The following is a 22,352-nucleotide window of genomic DNA, read 5'->3' as shown; positions in this document are numbered from 1 at the left end:
TATTGGTGTATATAAGTGAGTATATGTGAGAGTGAGAGATTGGAAGAGTTCCTGTATGAATAAGTATGTGTTTCTATAAGTGATAGTTTAAAAGACTAAGGCCCACATGCATCAAAGCAAAAACTTTCTCAGAATCTGCCCCTTTGCGACCGGTATTTTTGCATTTGTGATGCATCATCCCAAATGCAAAAATCGCAATTTAAGTAATCTCTAAATTGCGATTACTTAAATTGCGATTGCATTTAAGGAATCTCAAAATGAGATTCCTTAAATGCAGTGCATTAAAGTAAAAATAGTAGCGATTTCGCTAATAGGAGGAGCAAATTACCATGAAGTTGAACTTCATGGTAATTTGCAAAAATTTTGAAAAATGCACTAAAGTGCATTTTTCAAAGTTCCATTTTACACACACACATGCCCTTGGGGCATGTGTGTGTGCAAGATGTACTCATATGCAGATTTCAGGGGTGCAACAGGGTGTCCTTTTGACACCCTGGCACCCTTGAAATTGCATGAGCAATTTGCGATTCTCTAATTGAGAATCGCAAATTGAGAAAGTCTTCCCATTCATTCCTATGGGCCTCTAGGCCCATAGGAATAAATGGGGAGGTATTCCTTAATTGTGAGTCGCAATTTGCGAGTCGCAATTAAGGAAGGTTTAGAAATCGCTATTTTGTAAGCGATTTCTACATGCATAGCCTTTTGCTATTCCTTATTAGCGAATCCTTATTTTTCGCTAATAAGGAATCGCAAATGGCATTTTAGATGCATGTGCCAGTTAGTATGTGTAAGTTTCTGTAGAAGTAAGTGTGGTGGTGTGTGTATAACTGTATATGCAAGTAAATGGATGTTTGATTCTTTATTAGCATGAGTGACTATGTGTGTGAGTAACTCTATGGATGAGTGGCGTTGTGTAACAGGATGTATAGGTGTATGAGTACATACGATGAGTGAGTACATGTATGAGTGACTGTATAGGACTGTTGGTGAATGAGTGGATGTGTATGTGGATCTTAGAATTACTGAATAGGTTGTTGTAACTGGTATTGATACGTCCATTGTTTTGAAAATGTTTGTTTCTGTTTTTGAATGTGTGTATCAAAGGTTATATTAGGGTGGGAGGAGGTCTGCCACTCTCTCACAAGGTTGATGTCATCAGTGATGTCATTTGAGATGTAATCAGTGATGTCATGAGTGATGTCACTGACCATGTCATGAGTGATATAATATGTGACGTCATCAGCAGTGCATTGCGGGCGCGCGAGTTATAGTTAGCTGAACTAACTATCATGGGGGAATGTCAATGGTTTTGTATGAGTGAAAAGTCCAGCTAACTATAACGCCCCTGAAACCTACGTTTTTTCCAGTGAATTTCTAAGGTTTTTTAAATGCTAATTCCAAACTATAACGTGCCTGAAACCTATGGTTTTTTCAGTGAATTTCAAAGGTTTTTTTAAATGCTAATTTCTAACTATGCCTACAGAGATAGGACATGTGAAGAAAGAAGAAAAAAAGCACAAAAAGAAAAAAAAGAAATGCAGAAAGAAGCAACAGAAGTCCTCAAAGACGAAGAAAAGTGCAGGAAGAAGGATAACGTGCAGAAAGAACAAACAGAAGAGCAGAAAGTAGCATTGTTGCAAAATCATCCTGTACCCTCAACTTTTTCAGACGGATACTGGTGGTAACTGAGTCTGACTAACCAGTCCTAGAGCCAGTGCTATGTTAAAAGACACTCAGAATACAGTGAAAACACCTACATACACTAGGGAACACTATGCGTTGGGGTCCCCCTGTGATTAGCATGACCTCTTCTGTAAGCCCCAAGTATATAATAGGGCAGGGGGATTAAAACTACGTCTTAAAACGCACCACAGGACGTGTTTGCACACGGCACCTCCGGCCCCGTCACCTCCCTTCCCCACTGTGTAAACACGCACTGTGGCCCTTTTAAGTTGGGAGATCAAGCCCCCTTGAATCCTGAGGGTCCCTAGGGTCCAACTAGACCACTAGGTACCTCCAGTAAGTGCCACAGAGCTGTGTTGCAGAGAGGTATAAAAAGGGGCACGGCCTCTCTGCAACGCAGAACAGTGGCGCTTACTGGAAGTACCTGGTGGGCTAGCTGGCCCCCAGGGTCCCTCAGGATTGAAAGGGAATTATTTCCCCAACTTAAAACGCACCACAGGGCGTGTTTGCACACGTCACCTCAGGCCCCGTCCCCTCCTTTCCCCACTGTGTAAACACGCCCTGTGGCCGTTTTAAGTTGGGAGATTAAGCCGCCTTTAATCCTGAGGGTCCCTAGGGTCAAACTAGTCCACTAGGTACCTCCAGTAAGCGCCACAGAGCTGCGTTGCAGAGAGGTGTAAAAAGGAGTGTGGCCTCAGAACACCTGTCTGCAACGCAGCTCCTTGGCGCATACTGGAGATACCTGTTGGGCTAGTTGGCCCTCAGGGACCCTCAGTATTGAAGGGGAATTAATTCCCCAACTTACAACTGGCCAGGGGACGCTTTTCCAGAGTGCTGCAAGGAGGGGGCGTGGCCTCCGGCGCAATGCCGGTCTTTTATTTATTTTATTTTTTTAAGAAGGAGGGCTGTGTGGCCCCCCTTCTTTTTCTAATTTATTGGCCTTGGGGACCCCATCCCCCAGGGCCTGCCCCCTAATTAATTTTTTTGAAAAAAAAGAATTTGGAATCAGGCCACGTGGCCTCCCTCCCAAGGCCTTAATCGACCCCGGGGACCCGAACCCCCGGGGCATGGCCTTTTTTAAAAATTATTCTTTAGGAGGGGGGCTGCGTTGCCCCCCTCCTCAGGCCACTTATGGCCCCGGGGACCCCATCCCCCGGGGCCGGTCTTTGTTTTTTATTACTTTAAAAAAATATATATTTATAGAAACACCTAGGACATGCTGGACAAACCGTATGTACCTATCACCATGCCGATTTGCGTGATATTCATTAAAAGGCGACTATGCATACAATGAATCCACGTGGAATGTATTTACACCGCTAGTGAAGCTCTGACGTGTCTGATGCCCTACCGTGCCTTATCCCCCGCGCCCCCGCCGGTGGGTACTCTCCAAGTAGATACCCTTGTCGCTTATTTATACAAGCATGGATAGCTATTGACGGGCACATTTAATACACATGCACACCAAGCCATTCAAAGGGAATTCGACAAAAATTCGACCAAAACTATGCAAGAAACCCCCCTCACGGTTAATAAAACACACATCCACTGCCGGATGTGTAATACTTTTCATTTTACTCTCTGGAAAGGAGACAAACCTCACTTGAGAGTCACAACGTGCTCCTGGCTGAGCCCAATGCTGTGTTACACCCACCAGTGCCCGCCGAGTGCCACACACCTCTGTGTTGTATTCCACCAGCTAGTGCCTATGCTATGACACTCTCTAGCCCATGTGCACTGTAACACCACCCCGTGAATGTCGTGCCGCACTTGCCTTTGCACAGGTTATATTGCCCCATCTAACGTGCCTTCCTCGATGCCTATGTTATAACGCGCAGCACTATGTCATACATATTACAATCTGGGATCCATATTTTTGTCACAGTGCATATGCAACGTTACACTCCCCAGCACATATTTTATATTCCAACTTTAGAGACTAGTTAGGTTACACAACACTGCCCTGTGCATATTACACTCCAAGGTGCATATCGCATAGCACGCGCTAGTGCCTGTGCTATCTCACGCTCTCCAATGAATCTGTCATTGAGCACAATGTATTGCATATTATATTTCACACCCCGGTTCATCTTATATCACACTTTTTGGTGCATAGTTTATACCATACACTATATCTAGTTTTCATTTTCAATCGTGCTCTCAGGACTATGTTCTATATAACACTGTGTTCACCTACCCTTTTCATGGGCATGACATTTTACGATGGGGACCGGAGGGTCAGGGGGTGTTTCTGCCAAGTGAGCCCGAGTCACAGTCACAAACGTCCTCTTCTTCCGGAATAAAAGTGAGATTATGCTGCATACTTCTTCATATTTTAAGTAGTTCGCACAGACACACATTTTAAAAACAATAAAGTTCCTAATACCCACCTTCTCTGAACAGATAGCTTGCTGCCCCATCCACCTCCTCCCTATCCTCTGTTGTCTGGATCCATGGACTAGCCTCCTCCCTCCTGCCATGCATGGTCTGATGTCCTGCCACTGCCCTCCATTTAGCATGATGTACCAGTCCACTCCTCCTTGCCCTCCAATGCCCAATTCTATACCCCATCATTGACCTCCTGCTTTGCCTTTGTGCTTAGCTTGCTGCCCCTATTCTCCTTCCCCCTGCCCTCCGATGTCTTTGTGCACGTCCCTGCTCCATCCTTTTTGCCCACCATGTTCCATGGACCTGCTACTCCTATCTACTCTGAGTGTGCTGTTGAGCTGCCACTCCCCTCCCACCTGCCTAGCATTGTCAGATGACTATAACCTCTCCCTGCCACCTCCACCCTGCCTGTCCACATGCCATGCCCCTATCTCCTGTCCTCCATGGTCAATTTTACTGCCACACCCTTCTGCCCTGCCTGGTCTGTTGTGCTGCAACTGATCCTCCTGCCTGCCCCGCGCGGTCTGTTGTGAGGCCCCTTCCCCTGAACTCTCTTGTCTGTGCCCAGGTCCTGACCCTCCCTTCTATCCTCAATGGTCCTTTGTGCATGCCCCTGCACCCTCCTTCTTGCCCATCATTGCCATTGTGCCTCCACTAACCCTCCCGCTTGCCATGCATGGTCTTCTGTGCTGCCATGGCCCCTCCCACCTTCCCTGTGTGGTCAGCTAGCTGCCCCTGACCCCCTCCCACCTTCCCTCCATGATCTGTGTGTATGCCATCATAGTCTCCCTGTAGCTCTCCATGGTGTGTCTTGTTTCTAGTGCCCACCCTGCCTGACCTCCATGGTCATCTTGCTGCTCCTGCCCTGCCCCCTTGCCCCCAGCCCTCTGTTTCCATGTGCAGACCCCTATTCCCTCCCTCCTGGCTTGTCTGTTCCATTGTAATGCCCCTGATCCATCCCTCCTGCCCTTTATGGTCTGTTATGCTGCAGCTTTCTCCCCTGTCTGTCCATTATGGTCAGCTAGCTACCATTGCCTCTTTCCCCTCTGTTCTCTGTGCATGGTCCTGTCCCCTCCCTATTGCTTTCTATTGATTGTTGTGCTGCACTCCCGTCCCGCATGCCCTGTGTGGTGTATTGTGCTGCTACAAACCCTGATGTCTGGCCTGTAGGGTCAGTTTGGTGCACCTCTCCATGTCCATCCTGTCCTCTGTTATTCGAGTCCATGTCCCTCCTGTCCTCTGTTATTCGAGTCCATGTCCCTACCCCAATTCCTCCTGCCTTCCATGATCCAATGTACCATACTTACGAACATTTTGAACTTGGTAAGAGGGAGATTTTGAAAAAAACTGGGGTATTGATTTTCCCCTTTGAGTTACATTGAAAAAGAGGAGATTGTAGACAAGAGACAGATCAAATAAAGCCCATTTGAGCTTAAAAACATTGGACGTTTCCTGGCTGAATCGGGTCTGTTGGCATGTATGGTTGTACTACCACTGCCTCTTCATTCTGCCCACAATGGTCTATTATATTGCCACAGCCTCTCTTGCCAGTCCTGTATTGTTGGTTTGTTGCCCCTGCCCCCCTTTCCACTGCCCTCCATAGTCTGTTGTGCTGCCACTGCCCTTCCTGCCTGCCCAGTGTGGTCAAATTGTTGCCTCTGCACTCTCCTACTTGCCTTCAATTTTCAGAGTCCGTGTCCCTGGCCTCTGCCTCTCAACAGTATCCTAATGAACAACTAGATTGCTAACATTCTATATTTATTACAAAAGTGTGGAACGCCTGACGTCCTCTTGATGTAATCAAAACTGTAATACCTAGAGCATTTCCTTTAGAAATTACATATATGAGAGGGTCTTATTTGCATCAAAATGATGGTTAGTGCTCTAAAAAACTAAAATGAGGACATATTTTCGGAGTTTTCAAATAGCGACAAAGCACTTTTAAATTATTTGTTATCTTTATGTTTTTTTAACCAGTTGACCACTTGATTAAATATTGCACTTAGGGGAGAGGATGTGGTGTTACTTCCAGAGCTGCAGACTTTACAACTGGGGAACCAGGTTGGAGTTTCTGCTTCAGCTCAACATTCTGTGATTCTGGCCAGATCACTTAATCTCCCCATGTCTACAACCAAAATGAATTTGATCTTGTGTGATGTAACCAATGCTCATGTAAAGCACTCCAATACCTGACAAGTCTGCACTATATAAAACTGCAAAAACACAAAAAATAAGTGTTTTGCACACTTCTGTCATTGGGCTACATGTGGGCTACATCTAGGTGATATTTTTGCTGCATTTGGGCTCTTTTGTCACTGGTAGCCATCTTGGGAGATTTATTTGTTATGAAGTTTCCTAATTTCCTCATTTATTGCAGTCTCCTCTGTAGGAAATGCTTTCAGTTTTTTACTTTGATTCCATCAAGAAGGTATTCAAATATGTCATACATTTGCCATAAATTCTGAATGTTAGCACTCTAGTTGCTCATTAGATCACTGTAGTAAAGCTACTGCTCACCACAGAAGTCTGCTGCTGGTATTAAAAGTGAGTGTTTCAGTCTGCATGTCAGAATGTTTTAATGAAATAGAAGAGGATTTGAGAAGTCACTCAAAATGTGCCCTAATTTTTCTTTCTTCAGCACTAATCATAATTTCTATGGCAAAATGAACCCCCTCATTGTGTTCCTTTTTCAATTAAATGTTTTAAGTGTTACCAGTGTATTCCAATCAAGATGGCTTCAGGTGTGCCATACTTTTGTAATAAGTAAGACAGTAAGCGCTATAGTTGTTCTTAAGAACACTCTGGGACATTCTGTCATTGGGCTATATTTGGGCTACATCTGGGTGATATTTGGGCTACTGATGACATGTCAAATGACATCACTGATGACATCATCCAGTGACTGTGTGTTTCTGTAAAGTTTAAATTTGTTTTATATATTATGCCAAGCTGTATTGAGGAATGAGTGGGTGTATAAGTGTCTGTATGGAGGATTTAGTATTTACGTGACTGACTGTATAAGTGAGTGATTAAATGTGTCTTACTGAATGCATGGGTTAGTGACTAAACTGTGAAAGTCTCTATCAGTCTGTCTGTTGTTGTGTAAGCTGCTGCATGGGTTGGTGAGTAGCTGCACGAGTGTCTATATGGGTTATTGATTGCTTGCCTGAGTATTTGTATGGCTGCCTGAGTGTGTGTGGGTGGGTGGGAGGTGTGTGACATCTGTGCATAGATGTGTGAGTGGTTGATTCACTGGGTGTATGGGTTCAAGAGTGCATGTGGAAACATCTGTATGGGTGGGTGAGTGTGTGTATGGGTGTGTTGGTGAGTGAATGGATGTCTCAGTGGTACATGTGGAATTACTACATATGTAAAAGGCAGTATATGTGAGTGATTGTGTATATAAATACCTATATGTGAGAGTCAGTAATTGTGAGAGTGGCTGCATGGGTGAGTGTGTATTTGTATCAGTGATTCTATAAGAGAGTAATTATGTGTTAGTATCTGTATTAATAAGGGAGGTGGTGTCTGTATAACTGTATAGGTGAGTAGATGCAAGTATGATTGATTCTTTGCATGACTCACTAAGTGTGTGAGTGTCTGTGTAGGTGTATGAGTGCATATGATAGTGTCATATTGATAAGTGACTGTATGTATGAGTGACTTTATGGGTGAATGTGTGGATGTGTGTGTAGACCTAGGACTCAGTCAGTGCGTATTTAGTAACTGGTATTGATGTGTCTATTTTTTTGAAAATGGTAGTCTTTAATTTAGAGTGGGTGTATCAAAGGTTATATTCAGGTGTGAGGAGGTGCATCAGTTTTTCACGTGGATTATGTCATCGGTGATGTCATTTGAGATGTCATCAGTGATGTCATCAGTGATGTCACTGACCATGTCATGAATGATGAAATATGTGACGTCATCAGCAGTGCATTGCGGGGGCACGAGTGATAGTTAGCTGAACTAACTATAACGCTGGAATGTCTATGGTTTTGTACGAGTGAAATGTCCAACTAACTATAACGTTCCTGAAACCTAGGGTTTTTTCAGTTAATTTCTATGGTTTTTTAAATGCTAATTTCTAACTATAACTTGCCTGAAACCTATGGTTTTTTCAGTGAATTTCAAAGGTTTTTTTAAATTAAAAAGTGTAAGTCTAATGTACCTCAATCCTATGTTTTTCTATTTTCCATACATATATATGTATATTCACAGAAAAAAACCATAGGTTTCAGGCGCGCTATAGTTAGCTGGACTTTTCACTCGTACAAAACCATTGAAATTCCCCCGTTCTAGTTAGTTCAGCTAACTATAACTCGCGCGCCCGCAATGCACTGCTGATGATGTCACGTATTACATCACTCATGACATGGTCAGTGATGACATCACTGATGACATCTCAAACGACATCACTGATGACATCACTGATGACATCATCCAGTGAATGTGTGTTTTACTGAAAATTAAATATGTTTTACATATGTATATCTCAAGGTCGATGGAAGAATAAATGGGTATATAAGTGTCTAAATGGATGATTTGTTTTTGAAAAATTGATTGTATAACTGACTAAGTGTATCTTAGTGAATACATGGCTTAGTGAGTAATGTTTAAATATGTAAATTTCTGTATCAGTCTCTCACTTTGTGTATAAGTGGCTGCATGGGTTGGTGAGTAGCTACATGAGTGTCTATATAGGTTATTAGTTGGTTTTTTGAGTATCAGTATGAGTGTCTGAGTGTCTGTATGGTTCGGTGGGGGGTATTACGTAGTGCATAGGTGCATGAATGAGCATGTGTGCAGGACTGTATGGGTGTATGAGTGTGTGCATGGGTGTGTTAGTGAGTGAATGACTGTCTCAATAGTGTATTTATCAATCAATCAATCAATCAAAGACATTTATAGAGCGCACTACTTACCCGTAGGGTCTCAAGGCGCTATGGGAGGTGGGGTGCCGTTACTGCTCGAACAGCCAGGTCTTGAGCTTCTTCCTGAAGGAGAGGTGGTCTTGGGTCAAGCGCAGGTCGGTCGGAAGGGAGTTCCAGGTCTTGGCGGCCAGGTAGGAGAAGGACCTTCCTCCTGTTGTCGCTCTTCGGATGCGGGGGACGGCGGCGAGGGCGTGGCTGGCTGATCGGAGGTGGCGTTTGGGAGCGTAGAAGTTGACTCGGTTGTTGAGGTAGCTCGGGCCTCGATCGTGAAGGGCTTTGTGTGCGTGGGTGAGGAGACGGAAGGTGATTCTTCTGTTGACGGGGAGCCAATGCAGGTCTCTCAGATGTCCGGAGATGTGGCTGTTACGTGGGATGTCGAGGATGAGTCTGGCTGAGGCGTTCTGGATCCGCTGGAGTCTCTGCTGGAGCTTGGCGGTGGTTCCGGCGTAGAGGGCGTTGCTGTAGTCCAGTCGGCTGGTGACGAGGGCCTGGGTGACCGTCTTCCTGGTCTCCGTAGGGATCCACCAGAAGATCTTCCGTAGCATGCGCAGGATGTTGAAGCACGACGAGGAGACGGCGTTGACTTGTCTGGTCATGGAGAGGGAGGAGTCCAGGATGAAGCCCAGGTTGCGTGCGTGGTCCGTCGGTTTGGGTGCGGTGCCCAGGGCGGGGGGCCACCAGGAGTCGTCCCATGCGGAGGGCGAGGAGCCCAGGATGAGGACCTCCGTCTTGTCTGAGTTCAGTTTCAGGCGGCTGGTCGTCATCCACTCGGCTACATCTTTCATCCCATCGTGCAGGTTGGCTCTGGCGGCGGCGGGGTCGTTGGTCAGGGAGAGGATCAGCTGGGTGTCGTCGGCGTAGGAGATTATGTTGAGGTTGTGTTGGCGTGCGATGGCCGCGAGGGGGCTCATGTAGACGTTGAAGAGGGTGGGGCTCAGCGAGGATCCTTGAGGGACGCCGCAGATGACTTCGGTGGCCTCTGACTTGTACGGTGGTAGGCGGACTCTCTGTGTTCTTCCGTCGAGGAAGGAGACAATCCAATCCAGTGCCTTCTCCTGGATTCCGATGTTGCTGAGGCGCTGCACTAGGGTGCGGTGGCAGACCGTGTCGAAAGCTGCGGAGAGGTCTAGGACGATGAGGGCCGCTGTTTCTCCGTTGTCCATCAGGGCTCGGATGTCGTCGGTGGCGGCGATGAGGGCGGTCTCTGTGCTGTGGTTAGCTCGGAAGCCAGACTTCGTCTCGAGGAAGGCGGCCAGCTGTTTGTTGACGGTCTTCTCGATGACTTTGGCTGGAAACGGGAGGAGCGAGATGGGGCGGTAGTTCTTGAGATCGGTGGGGTCCGCTGTAGGTTTCTTGAGTAGAGCGCTGAGTTTGGCGTGCTTCCAGCTCTCAGGGAAGGTGGCGGTATCGAAGGAGGTGTTGATAATGTCCCGCAGGTGGGGTGCGATGACAGCGTCGGCCTTGTTGAAAACGTGGTGAGGGCAGGGGTCGGTCGGAGATCCGGAGTGGACGGAGTTCATCATGCGGACGGTATCTTCGGTGCTGATCGGAGTCCAGGCGCGGAGGGTGGTGGTGGGCGGCGTTGCTGTGGTCGTGGCGTGCGTCGGTTGACAGCTGAAGCTGTTGTGTATGTCCGCGATCTTGTTGTGGAAGTAGGAGGCGAGGGAGTTGCAGAGGTCTTGCGATGGGGTGATGTCGTTGTTTCCGGCGTTGGGGTTGGAGAGCTCTTTCACGATGTTGAAGAGTTCCTTGCAGTTGTGTGCGTTGTTGTCCAGCCGGTCCTTGAATGCAGATTTCTTGGCGGCGCGGATCAGTTGGTGGTGCTTCCGGGTGGCCATCTTGAGGGTGGTCATGTTGTCTGGTGTTGGTTCCCTTCTCCAGACTTTCTCGAGGGCTCGGCAGTTCTTCTTGGAGCTCTTGAGTTCGTCGGTGAACCATGGGGCTTTCTTTCTGGCGGGTCTGCTGGGCGGGGTCCTCAGAGGGGCGAGTTCGTCCGCGCAGTTGCTGATCCACTTCGTGAGGTTGTCAGCAGCCTGGCTGGGGTTCGCTGAGCTGGTAGGCGGGTGCTGGCTCAGGGAAGCGGCGAGCTGGTCGGCTGTGATCTTGTTCCAGTTTCTACGAGCAACCTGTCGCTGGTGGTGGTGGATCGTCGTTCTTTTGAAGGTGAAGTGGACGCAGCTGTGGTCCGTCCAGTGGAGTCCTGTGGCGTGGCTGAAGGCGATGTCTTTGCTGGATGAGAAGATGGCGTCGAGTGTGTGTCCGGCGAGGTGGGGGGGGGTGGACACCAGTTGCTTGAGTCCGAGGTTGGCGAGGTTGTCGAGCAGGGTGGTGGTGTTGCGGTCGTTGTTATTCTCCAGGTGGAAGTTGAGGTCCCCCAGGAGGATGTAGTCAGCGGAGGGGAGGGCGTGCGGGTTGATGAAGTCGGCGATGTCCTCGCTGAATTGTGTGCGTGGTCCCGGGGGTCGGTAGATCAGGGTGCCTCTGAGGGTGGTCTTCGGGTCGGTGTGTATCTGGAAGTGCAGGTGTTCGGCGGTCGTTAAGGTGTCGTCGGTGCTGGTCGTGATGCGGATGGTGTTCCTGTGGATGATGGCGATGCCTCCTCCCATCTGGTTGGCGGTGCGGTCCCTCCGGGTGATCTTGTATCCCTCTGGGATGGCGATGGCGATGTCGGGCTCTGAAGAGGCGTTCATCCAGGTTTCCGTGAGGAAGGCAACGTCAGGGGCTGTGGTGTCGAGGAGGTTCCAGAGTTCGATGGCGTGTCTGTGGATGGAGCGGGTGTTGAGCAGGATGCACTTGAGGTGGTTGCTGCTGGTGTTCGGCTTGGCGGGTGCTGGTGCGGGGCAGGTCCGGATGCAGGAGAACTTGCAGGCGTGGCAGCTGAAGGGTCCGTGGGTGCGTCGTGGGGTGGCTCGGTAGCATCCTGGGAATAGGCCGGTGTTGAGTGCGTTGAGGGTGGCGGCGGTGTACGTCAGGCGGGTGGGCCGGGGTCCTCGAGGGGCAGGGGTCCTGGCCCTGGGTGCGGTCCAGGCGCGGACGGGCGCAGACGGGCTTACCTTTGGCGCGCCTTCGGCGCACAATCGGCGCGCCCGCTGCGCGTGACCGCTGCGCGTACGCACGGTCGCCATATATGGCCAAGTGCGAGGGGGCGGAGCAGCTGGGAGGCGGGAGCGGGGAGGGTACAGAATGAAGAAAGGGGCGGGGTCAGCGGCGGTGGCGGGAAGCGGGGAGGGATGAGACAGGGGCAGACAAGGAACAAATCCGGCAAAAAGGCAACAGGGGGGACAAAATAACAATATACAGCAAGATACAATTACACAAAACTGCGGTACAATTCAGGAAGCGAGCACAGACCACGCCGCTCGATGGCAGGGGGCGTGGTCCCGCGGCGGCAGCCGGAGCTCAGAGGCAGGCAGGCGGGGAGGCACATGCAGCAGCTGGTGGCCGTGCGGCGCGGGGGGTGTCCTAGACTATTTATGAGTAACTACATATGTTTTAAACTAGTATATGTGACTATTGGTGTATATAAGTGAGTATATGAGAGATTGAGAGATTGAAAGAGTTCCTGTTTGAATAAGTATGTGTTTCTATAAGTGATAGATTAAAAGACTAAGTATGTGTAAGTTTCTGTAGAAGTAAGTGTGGTGGTGTGTGTATAACTGTATATGCAAGTAAATGGATGTTTGATTCTTTATTAGCATGAGTGACTATGTGTGTGAGTAACTCTATGGATGAGTGGCGTTGTGTAACAGGATGTATAGGTGTATGAGTACATATGAGGAGTGAGTACGTGTATGAGTTACTGTATAGGGCTGTTGGTGAATGAGTGGATGTTGATCTTAGAATTACTGAATAGGTTGTTGTAACTGGTATTGGTATGTCCATTGTTTTGAAAAATGTAGTTTCTATTTTTGAATGTGTGTATCAAAGGTTATATTAGGGGGAGAGGAGGTCTGCCACTCTATAACAAGGATGATGTCATCAGTGATGTCATTTGAGATGTCATCAGTGATGTCATGAGTGAAGTCACTGACCATGTCATTAGTGATGTAATATGTGACGTCATCAGCAGTGCATTGCGGGCGCGCAAGTTATATTTAGCCTAACTAACTATAATGAGGGAATTTCAATGGTTTTGTACGAGTGCAAAGTCCAGCTAACTATAACGCCCCTGAAACCTATGGTTTTTTCAGTGAATTTCTAAGGTTTTTTAAATGCTAATTCCTAACTATAGCGTGCCTGAAACCTTTGGTTTTTTCAGTGAATTTCAAAAGTTTATTAAATGCTAATTTCTAACTATGCCTACAGAGATAGGACATGTGAAGAAAGAAGAAAAAACGCACAGAAAGAAAAAAAAGAAATGCAGAAAGAAGCAACAGAAGTCCTCAAAGACGAAGAAAAGTGCAGGAAGAAGGATAACGTGCAGAAAGAACAAACAGAAGAGCAGAAAGAAGCCTTGTTGCAAAATCATCCTGTACCCTCAACTTTTTCAGATGGATACTGGTGGTAACTGAGTCTGACTAACCAGTCCTAGAGCCAGTGCTATGTTAAAAGACACTCAAAATACAGTGAAAACACCTACATACACTAGGGAACACTATGCGTTGGGGTCCCCCTGTGAACAGCATGACCTCCTCTGTAAGCCCCTAGTATATAATAGGTATGGGGATTAAAACTACCTCTTAAAACACGCCACAGGGCGTGTTTGCACACGTCGCCTCCGGCCCCGTCCCCTCCCTTCCCCACTGTGTAAACACTCCCTGTGGCCGTTTTAAGTTGGGAGATTAAGTCCCCTTGAATCCTGAGGATCCGTAGGGTCCAACTAGACCACTAGGTACCTCCAGTAAGCGCCACTGAGCTGCGTTGCAGAGAGATGTAAAAAGGGGCACGGCCTAGACCACCTCTCTGCAACGCAGCTCAGTGGCGCTTACTGGAAGCACCTGGTGGGCTAGTTGGCCCCCAGGGTCCCTCAGGATTGAAGGGGAATTATTTCCCCAACTTAAAACGCGCCACAGGGCTTGTTTGCACACGTTAACTCAGGCCCCGTCCCCTCCCTTCACCACTGTGTACACACGCCCTGTGGCCGTTTTTTAAGTTGGGAGATTAAGTCCCCTTGAATCCTGTGGGTCCCTAGGGGCAAAATAGCCCACTAGGTACGTCCAGTAAGCGCCATTGCAGAGAGGTGTAAAAAGGGGCACGGCCTGCACCACCTCTTTGCAACGCAGAGCAGTGGCGCTTACTGGAAACACCTGGTGGGCTAGTTGGCCCCCAGGGTCCCTCAGGATTGAAGGGGAATTATTTCCCCAACTTAAAACACGCCACAGGGCGTGTTTGCACACGTCACCTCAGGCCCCGTCCCCTCCCTTCACCACTGTGTAAACGCGCCCTGTGGCTGTTCTGAGTTGAGAGATTAAGTCCCCTTGAATCCTAAGGGTCCCTAGGGTGAAACTAGCCCACTAGGTACCTCCAGTAAGCGCCACAGAGCTGCGTTGCATAGAGGTGTAAAAAGGGGCGTGGCCTCAGAACACCTGTCTGCAACGCAGCTCCCGGGCGCATACTGGAGATACCTGTTGGACTAGTTGGCCCTCAGGGTCCCTCAGTATTGAAGGGGAATTAATTCCCCAACTTACAACTGGCCAGGGGGCGAGTTTGCAGAGTGCTGCATGGAGGGGGCGTGGCCTCCGTCGTGATGCCGGTCTTTTATTTATTTTATTTTTTTAAGAAGGAGGGCTGTGTGGCCCCCCTTCTTTTTCTAATTTATTGGCCCTGGGGACCCCATCCCCCAGGGCCTGCACCCTAATTGTTTTTGTTGAAAAAAATACATTTGGCCCTCCCAAGGCCTTAATCGGCCCCGGGGACCCCAACCCCCGGGTCATGGCCTTTTTTTTTTTTTTATTCTTTAGGAGGGGGGCTGCGTTGCCCCCCTCCTCAGGCCACTTATGGCCCCGGGGACCCCTACCTGGGGCTGGCCTTTGATTTTTATTATTTTTAAAAAAAATATATATTTATGGAAACACCTAGGACATGCTGGACAAACCGTATGTACCTATCACCATGACGATTTGCGTGATATTCATTATAAGGCAACTGTGCATACAATGAATCCACGTGGAATGTATTTACACCGCTAGTGAAGCTCTGGCGTGTCTGACGCCCTACCGTGCCTAATCCCGGCGCCCCCGCCGGTGGGTACTCTCCAAGTAGACACCCTTGTTGTTTATTTATACAAACATGGGTAGCTATTGACGGGTACATTTAAAACACACGCACACCAAGCCATTCAAAGGGGATTCGACAAAAATTCGAACAAACTATGCAAGAAACCCTCCTCATGATTAATAATACACACATCCACCGCCGGATGTGTAATACTTTTTATTTTACTCTCTGGAAAGGAGACGAACCTCACTTGAGAGTCACAGCGTGCTCCTGGCTGAACCCAATGCTGTGTTACACCCACCAGTGCCCGCCGAGTGCCACACACCTCTGTCTTGTATTCCACCAGCTAGTGCGTATGCTATGACACTCTCTAGCACATGTGCACTGTAACACCACCCCGTGAATATGTCATGCCACACTTGCCTGCGCACGGGTTATATTGCCCCATCTAACGTGCCTTCCTCGATGCCTATGTTATAACGCACAGCGCTATGCCATACTTATTACAATCTGGGATCCATATCTTTGTCACAGTGCATATGCAACGTTACACTCCCCAGCACATATTTTATATTACAACTTTAGAGACTAGTTAGGTTACACAACACTGCCCTGTGCATATTACACTCCAAGGCGCATATCGAATAGCACGCGCTAGTGCCTTTGCTATCTCGCGCTCTCCAATGAATCTGTCATTGCGCACAATGTATTGCATATTATATTTCACGCTCCGGTTCATCTTATATCACACTTTTTGATGCATAGTTTATACCATTTACTATATCTAGTTTTCATTTTCAATCGTGCTCTCAGGACTATGTTCTATATAACACTGCGTCCACCTACACTTTTCACAGGGATTACATTTTGCGATGGGGGGTGGAGGGTCAGGGGGTGTTACTGCCAAGTGAGCCCGGAGTCACAGTCACAAACGTCCTCTTCTTCCTGAATAAAAGTGAGATTATGCTGCATACTTGTTCATATTTTATGTAGTTCACACAGACACACATTTTAAAAACAATAAAGTTCCTAATACCCACCTTCTCTTAACAGTTAGCTTGCTGCCCCATCCACCTCCTCCCTATCCTCTGTTGTCTGAATCCATGGACTAGCCTCCTCCCTCCTGCCATGCATGGTCTGATGTGCTGACCTCCATTTAGCATGATGTACCAGTCCACTCCTCCTGCCCTCCATTGCCCAATTCTATGGCCCATCATTGACCTCCTGCCTAGCCTCTGTGCTTAGCTTGCTGCCCCTATTCTCCTTCCCCCTGCCCTCCGATGTCTTTGTGCATGCCCCTGCTCCATCCTTTTTGCCCACCATGTTCCATGGACCTGCCACTCCTATCTACTCTGAGTGTTCTGTTGAGCTGTCACTCCCCTCCCACCTGCCTAGCATTGTCAGATGACTGTAACCTGTCCCTGCCACCTCCACCCTGCCTGTCCACATGCCATGCCCCTATCCCCTTCCTCCTGTCCTCCATGGTCCATTTTACTGCCACACCCTTCTGCCCTCCCCGGTCTGTTGTGCTGCAACTGCTCCTCCTGCCTGCCCCGCACGGTCTGTTGTGAGGTCCCTTCCCCTGAACTCTCTTGTCTGTGCCCAGGTCCTAACTCTCCTTTCTATCCTCCATGGTCCTTTGTGCATGCCCCTGCACCCTCCTTCTTGCCCATCATAGCCATTGTGCTGCCACTAACCCTCCCGCTTTCCATGCATGGTCTTCTGTGCTGCCATGGCCCCTCCCACCTGCCCTGTGTGGTCAGCTAGCTGCCCCTGACCCCCTCCCACCTTGCCTCCATGGTCTGTGTGTATGCCATCATAGTCTCATTGTTGCTCTCCATGGTGTGTCTTGTTTCTAATGCCCATCCTGCCTGACCTCCATGGTCATCTTGCTGCTCCTGCCCTGCCCCCTTGCCCCCAGCCCTCTGTTTCCATGTGCAGACCCCTATTCCCTCCCTCCTAGCTTGTCTGTTCCATTGTAATGCCCCTGATCCGTCCCTCCTGCCCTTTATGGTCTGTTATGCTGCTGCTTTCTCTCCTGTCTGTCCATTATGGTCAGCTAGCTACCATTGCCTCTTTCCCCTCTGTTCTCTGTTGTCCATGTGCATGGCCCTGTCCCCTCCTAATTGCTTTCTATGGATTGTTGTGCTGCACTCCCGCCCTGCACGCCCTGTGTGGTGTATTGTGCTGCTGCAAACCCTGATGCCTGCCCTGTAGGGTCAGTTTGGTTCACCTCTCCATGTCCCTCCTGTCCTCTGTTATCCGAGTCCATGTCCCTACCCCAATTCCTCCTGCCTACCATGATCCAATGTACCATACTTGCGAACATTTTGAACTTGGTAAGAGGGAGATTTTGAAAAAAACTGGGGTATTGATTTTCCCCTTTGAGTTACATTGAAAAAGAGGAGATTGTAGACAAGAGACAGATCAAATAAAGCCAATTTGAGCTTAAAAACATTGGACGTTTCCTGGCTGAATCGGGTCTGTTGGCATGTATGGTTGTACTACCACTGCCTCTTCATTCTGCCCACAATGGTCTATTATATTGCCACAGCCTCTCTTGCCAGTCCTTTATTGTTGGTTAGTTGCCCCTGCCCCCCTTTACACTGCCCTCCATAGTCTGTTGTGCTGCCACTGCCCTTCCTGCCTGCCCAGTGTGGTCAAATTGTTGCCTCTGCACTCTCCTACCTGCCTTCAATTTTCAGAGACCGTGCCCCTGGCCTCTGCCTCTCAACAGTATCCCAATGAACAACTAGATTTCTAAGATTCTATATTTATTACAAAAGTTTCGAACGCCTGACGTTATCTTGATGTAATCAAAACTGTAATACCTAGAGCATTTCCTTTAGAAATTACATATATGAGAGGGTCTTATTTGCATCAAAATGATGGTTAGTGCTCTAAAAAACTAAAATGAGGACATATTTTCTGAGTTTTCAAATAGCGACAAAGAACTTTTAAATTATTTGTAATCTCTATGTTTTATTATCCAGTTGACCACTTGATTAAATGTTGCACCTAGGGGAGAGGATGTGGTTTTACTTCCAGAGCTGCAGACTTTGCAACTGGGGAACCAGGTTGGAGTTTCTGCTTCAGCTCAACATTCTGTGATTCTGGTCAAATCGCTTAATCTCCCCATGTCTACAACCAAAATGAATTTGATCTTGTGTGATGTAACCAATGCTTATGTAAAGCACTCCAATACCTGACAAGTCTGCACTATATAAAACTGCAAATACACAAAAAATAAGTGTTTTGCACACTTCTGTCATTGGGCTACATGTGAGCTACAGCTGGGTGATATTTGTGCTGCATTTGGGCTCTTTTGTCTCTGGTGGCCATCTTGGGAGATTTATTTGTTATGAAGTTTCCTAATTTCCTCATTTACTGCAGTCTCCTCAGTAGGAAATGCTTTCAGTTTTTTACTTTGATTCCATCAAGAAGGTATTCAGATATATCACACATTTGCCATAAATTCTGAATGTTAGCACTCTAGTTGCTCATTAGATCACTGTAATAAAGCTACTGCTCACCAGGGAAGTCTGCTGCTGGTATTAAAAGTGCATGTTTCAGTCTGCATATCAAAATGTTTTAATGAAATAGAAGAGGATTTAAGAAGTCACTCAAAATGTGCCCTAATTTTTCTTTCTTCAGCACTAATCATAATTTCTATGGCAAAATGAACCCCCTCATTGTGTTTATTTTTAACCCCTTCGCTGCCAGGCCTTTTCCCCTCCTGTGCCACGCCCTTTTTTGGCTATTTGCGGTAGTGCGCGCTGAGGCCCCTGTAACTTTTTGACCACATAAGGTATCGACGCCAAATTTGCGTCCTTTTCTTCCAACATCATGGTGATTCTGAAGGTACTCAGGGTTTGTGGATTCCCCTGGAGGGGTCACAGAAATGAGCCAAAATACAGCAAAATTTAGGTTTTTTGGGGGAAAATGGGAAAAACTGGCTGCAAATGAAAGCTTCTGGGTTTTTCCCTGCAAGTGTTATCAAAAAAGAGTTTGTGGGGCTGAACTCACCATTTTCCCAGCTTTTAGGGGATACCAGACTTTTGTCAGAAACCCAACATTTTTTACACAGTTTTGGCATTTTTCTGGGACATAGCCTATTTTTGCTATTTTTTGTGCTTTCGACCTCCTTCCAGTTAATGGTAGAAATGGGTACAAAAGCAATAATGGATCCTTGAAAGCTATACATTTTAGAGAAGTAGACAAAATTCTGAATTCAGCAAGGGGTCATTTGTGTAGATCCATTAAGGTTTCTTTATAGAAACCAACAGTTAAATATAGGATAAATTTAAAATTTGTTGAAAAAAAGCGCCTTTTGTGTCAACGTTTTCACCTGTAACTTCTTGTAATTATGACTGCTCTTTGAAAGCAATGTACTGTTACATCCGCTGGACATTACTGATTGTGGGGATATATAGGACTTGTAGGTTCACCAAGAACCCGACGAACCCAGAGCCAAAAACTGAGCAGCAATTTGCAATGGTTTTTTATTATGTACCGGGTATATAGTAATTATTCTGTAAAAATGTGTACATAGAAAAATCGGTATGAAAGACACCTATGTATTTCTGAAATGGGAACAAAATATAGAGTTTAGAAACAGTAGATATTTGCACATTTCCCAATTTGGGAATACTCATACTAGCATGAGAATTATCAGTCATTTTTTAGAATGATTTCTTTTTTACACAATGTCTTTCATTTGGAAGGCAGAAATGCATCTAAAGTCAATAGGTAATAACAGTTCCTTTACAAATCTGAATTACCCTAAGTCTCTCGATAAAAATGGTACCTCACTTGTAGGGGTAGGCATAGTGCCCACGACAGGAAATGGCTCAAAACCCAACGTGAACACACCACATTTTCACAATGCAAAATTACCCTTTTTTAGCAAAGTGCCTAGCTGTAGTTTTTTAACCCTAGCTCTGCCGGTACCTAGGGAAACCTAGCAAACCTATATATTTTTGAAAACTAGACACCCAGGGGAATCCAGGATGGGGTGACTTGACTGCCTCCCACCAGGTTCTGTTACCCAGAATCCCTTGCAAACTTAAAAAATTGCCCAAAAAAACACTTTTTCCCCACATTTCTCTGGTGGAAAGTTCTGGAATCTGCATGGATCCACAAATTTCCACCCACCCCACGTTCCCAAAAGTCTTCCGAGAAAAATGGTACCTCACTTGTGTGCGTCAGCCTAGTGCCCGCGACAGGAAACGGCGCAAAACACAACGTGGACACACCTCAATTTCGCTGTGAAAAATGACCCTTTTTTGGCAAAGTGCCTAGCTGTAGTTTTTGAACCATAGCTCTGCCGGCACCTAGGGAAACCTAGCAAACCTATACATTTTTGAAAACTAGACACCCAGGGGAATCCAGGATGGGGTGACTTGACTGCCTCCCACCAGGTTCTGTTACCCAGAATCCCTTGCAAACCTAAAACATTGCCCAAAAAACGCATTTTCCCCACATTTCTCTGGTGGAAAGTTCTGGAATCTGCGTGGATCCACAAATTTCCACCCACCCCGCGTTCCCCAAAGTCTTCCGAGAAAAATGGTACCTCACTTGTGTTGGTCAGCCTAGTGCCCGCGACAGGAAACGGCACAAAACGTAACGTGAACACACCTCAATTTTGTAGCGAAAAATGACCCTTTTTAGGCAAAGTACCTAGCTGTAGTTTTTTAACCATAGCTCTGCCAGCACCTAGGGAAACCTAGCAAACCTATACATTTTTGAAAACTAGACACCAAGGGGAATCCAGGATGGGGTGACTTGACTGCCTCCCACCAGGTTCTGTTACCCAGAATCCCTTGCAAACCTAAAAAATTGCCAAAAAAAATACTTTTCCCCCACATTTCTCTGGTGGAAAGTTCTGGAATCTGCGTGGATCCACAAATTTCCACCCACCCCGCATTCCCCAAAGTCTTCCGAGAAAAATGGTACCTCACTTGTGTGGGTCGGCCTAGTGCCCGCGACAGGAAACGGCACAAAACGTAACATGGACACACCTCAATTTCACAGCGAAAAATTACCCTTTTTTGGCAAAGTGCCTAGCTGTAGGTTTTGAACCATAGCTCTACCGTCACCTAGGGAAACCTAGCAAACCTATACATTTTTGAAAACTAGACACCCAGGGGAATCCAGGATGGGGTGACTTGACTGCCTCCCACCAGGTTCTGTTACCCAGAATCCCTTGTAAACCTAAAAAATTGCCAAAAAAACAAATTTTCTCCACATTTCTCTGGAGGAAAATTCTGGAATCCGCGTGGATCCACAAATTTCCACCCACTCCTTGTTCTCCAAAGTCTTCCAAAAAAATGGTACCTCACTTGTGTGGGTCGGCCTAGTGCCCGCGACAGGAAACGGCGCAAAATGCAACATGGAAACACCTCAATTTCGCTGTGAAAAATGACCCTTTTTTGGCAAAGTGCCTAGCTGTAGTTTTTGAACCATAGCTCTACCGTCACCTAGGGAAACCTAGCAAACCTATACATTTTTGAAAACTAGACACCCAGGGGAATCCAGGATGGGGTGACTTGACTGCCTTCCACCAGGTTCTGTTACCCAGAATCCCTTGTAAACCTAAAAAATTGCCAAAAAATACAAATTTTCTCCACATTTCTCTGCTGGAAAGTTCTGTAATCTGTGTGGATCCACAAATTTCCACCCACTCCACATTCTCCAAAGTCTTTCGAGAAAAATGGTACCTCACTTGTGTGGGTCGGCCTAGTGCCCGCAACAGGAAACGGCGCAAAACGTAACGTGGACACACCTCAATTTCACAGCGAAAAATGACCCTTTTTTGGCAAAGTGCCTAGCTGTAGTTTTTGAACCATAGCTCTACCGTCACCTAGGGAAACCTAGCAAACCTATACATTTTTGAAAACTAGACACCCGGTGGATTCCAGGGAGGTATGGCTTGCGTGGATCCCCCACCGTTTCCTTACCCAGAATGCCCTGCAAACCTCAAATTTAGCCAAAAAATTCACCTTTTTCACACATTTTTGTGTGGGAAAGTTGTGGCATCAGCGGGCTGACACAAATTTCCTACCACCCAGCGTTCCCCCGGGTCTCCCGATAAAAACGGTGCCTCACTCGTGTAGGAGGCCCAAGTACCCGCGACAGGCAAGGGCCCAAAACGTATTGAGGCGACATGAAAATTGCCTACATCAAAACGACCTG

General features: G+C 47.2%; 1 protein-coding gene across 1 annotated transcript in view; it reads left to right on the top strand.

Annotated features, from left to right (window-relative positions):
* EHD1 (EH domain containing 1) overlaps window positions 1-22,352 on the top strand; it is a 1,327,734-nt gene that overhangs the window by 540,965 nt on the left and 764,417 nt on the right. The window lies entirely within an intron of this gene.

This window comes from Triturus cristatus, chromosome 9 (genome assembly GCF_964204655.1).
Source record: "Triturus cristatus chromosome 9, aTriCri1.1, whole genome shotgun sequence".
Lineage (NCBI taxonomy): Eukaryota > Metazoa > Chordata > Amphibia > Caudata > Salamandridae > Triturus > Triturus cristatus.
Note: the sequence above shows the minus strand (reverse complement) of the source record. Positions and strands in the feature narration are given on the sequence as shown.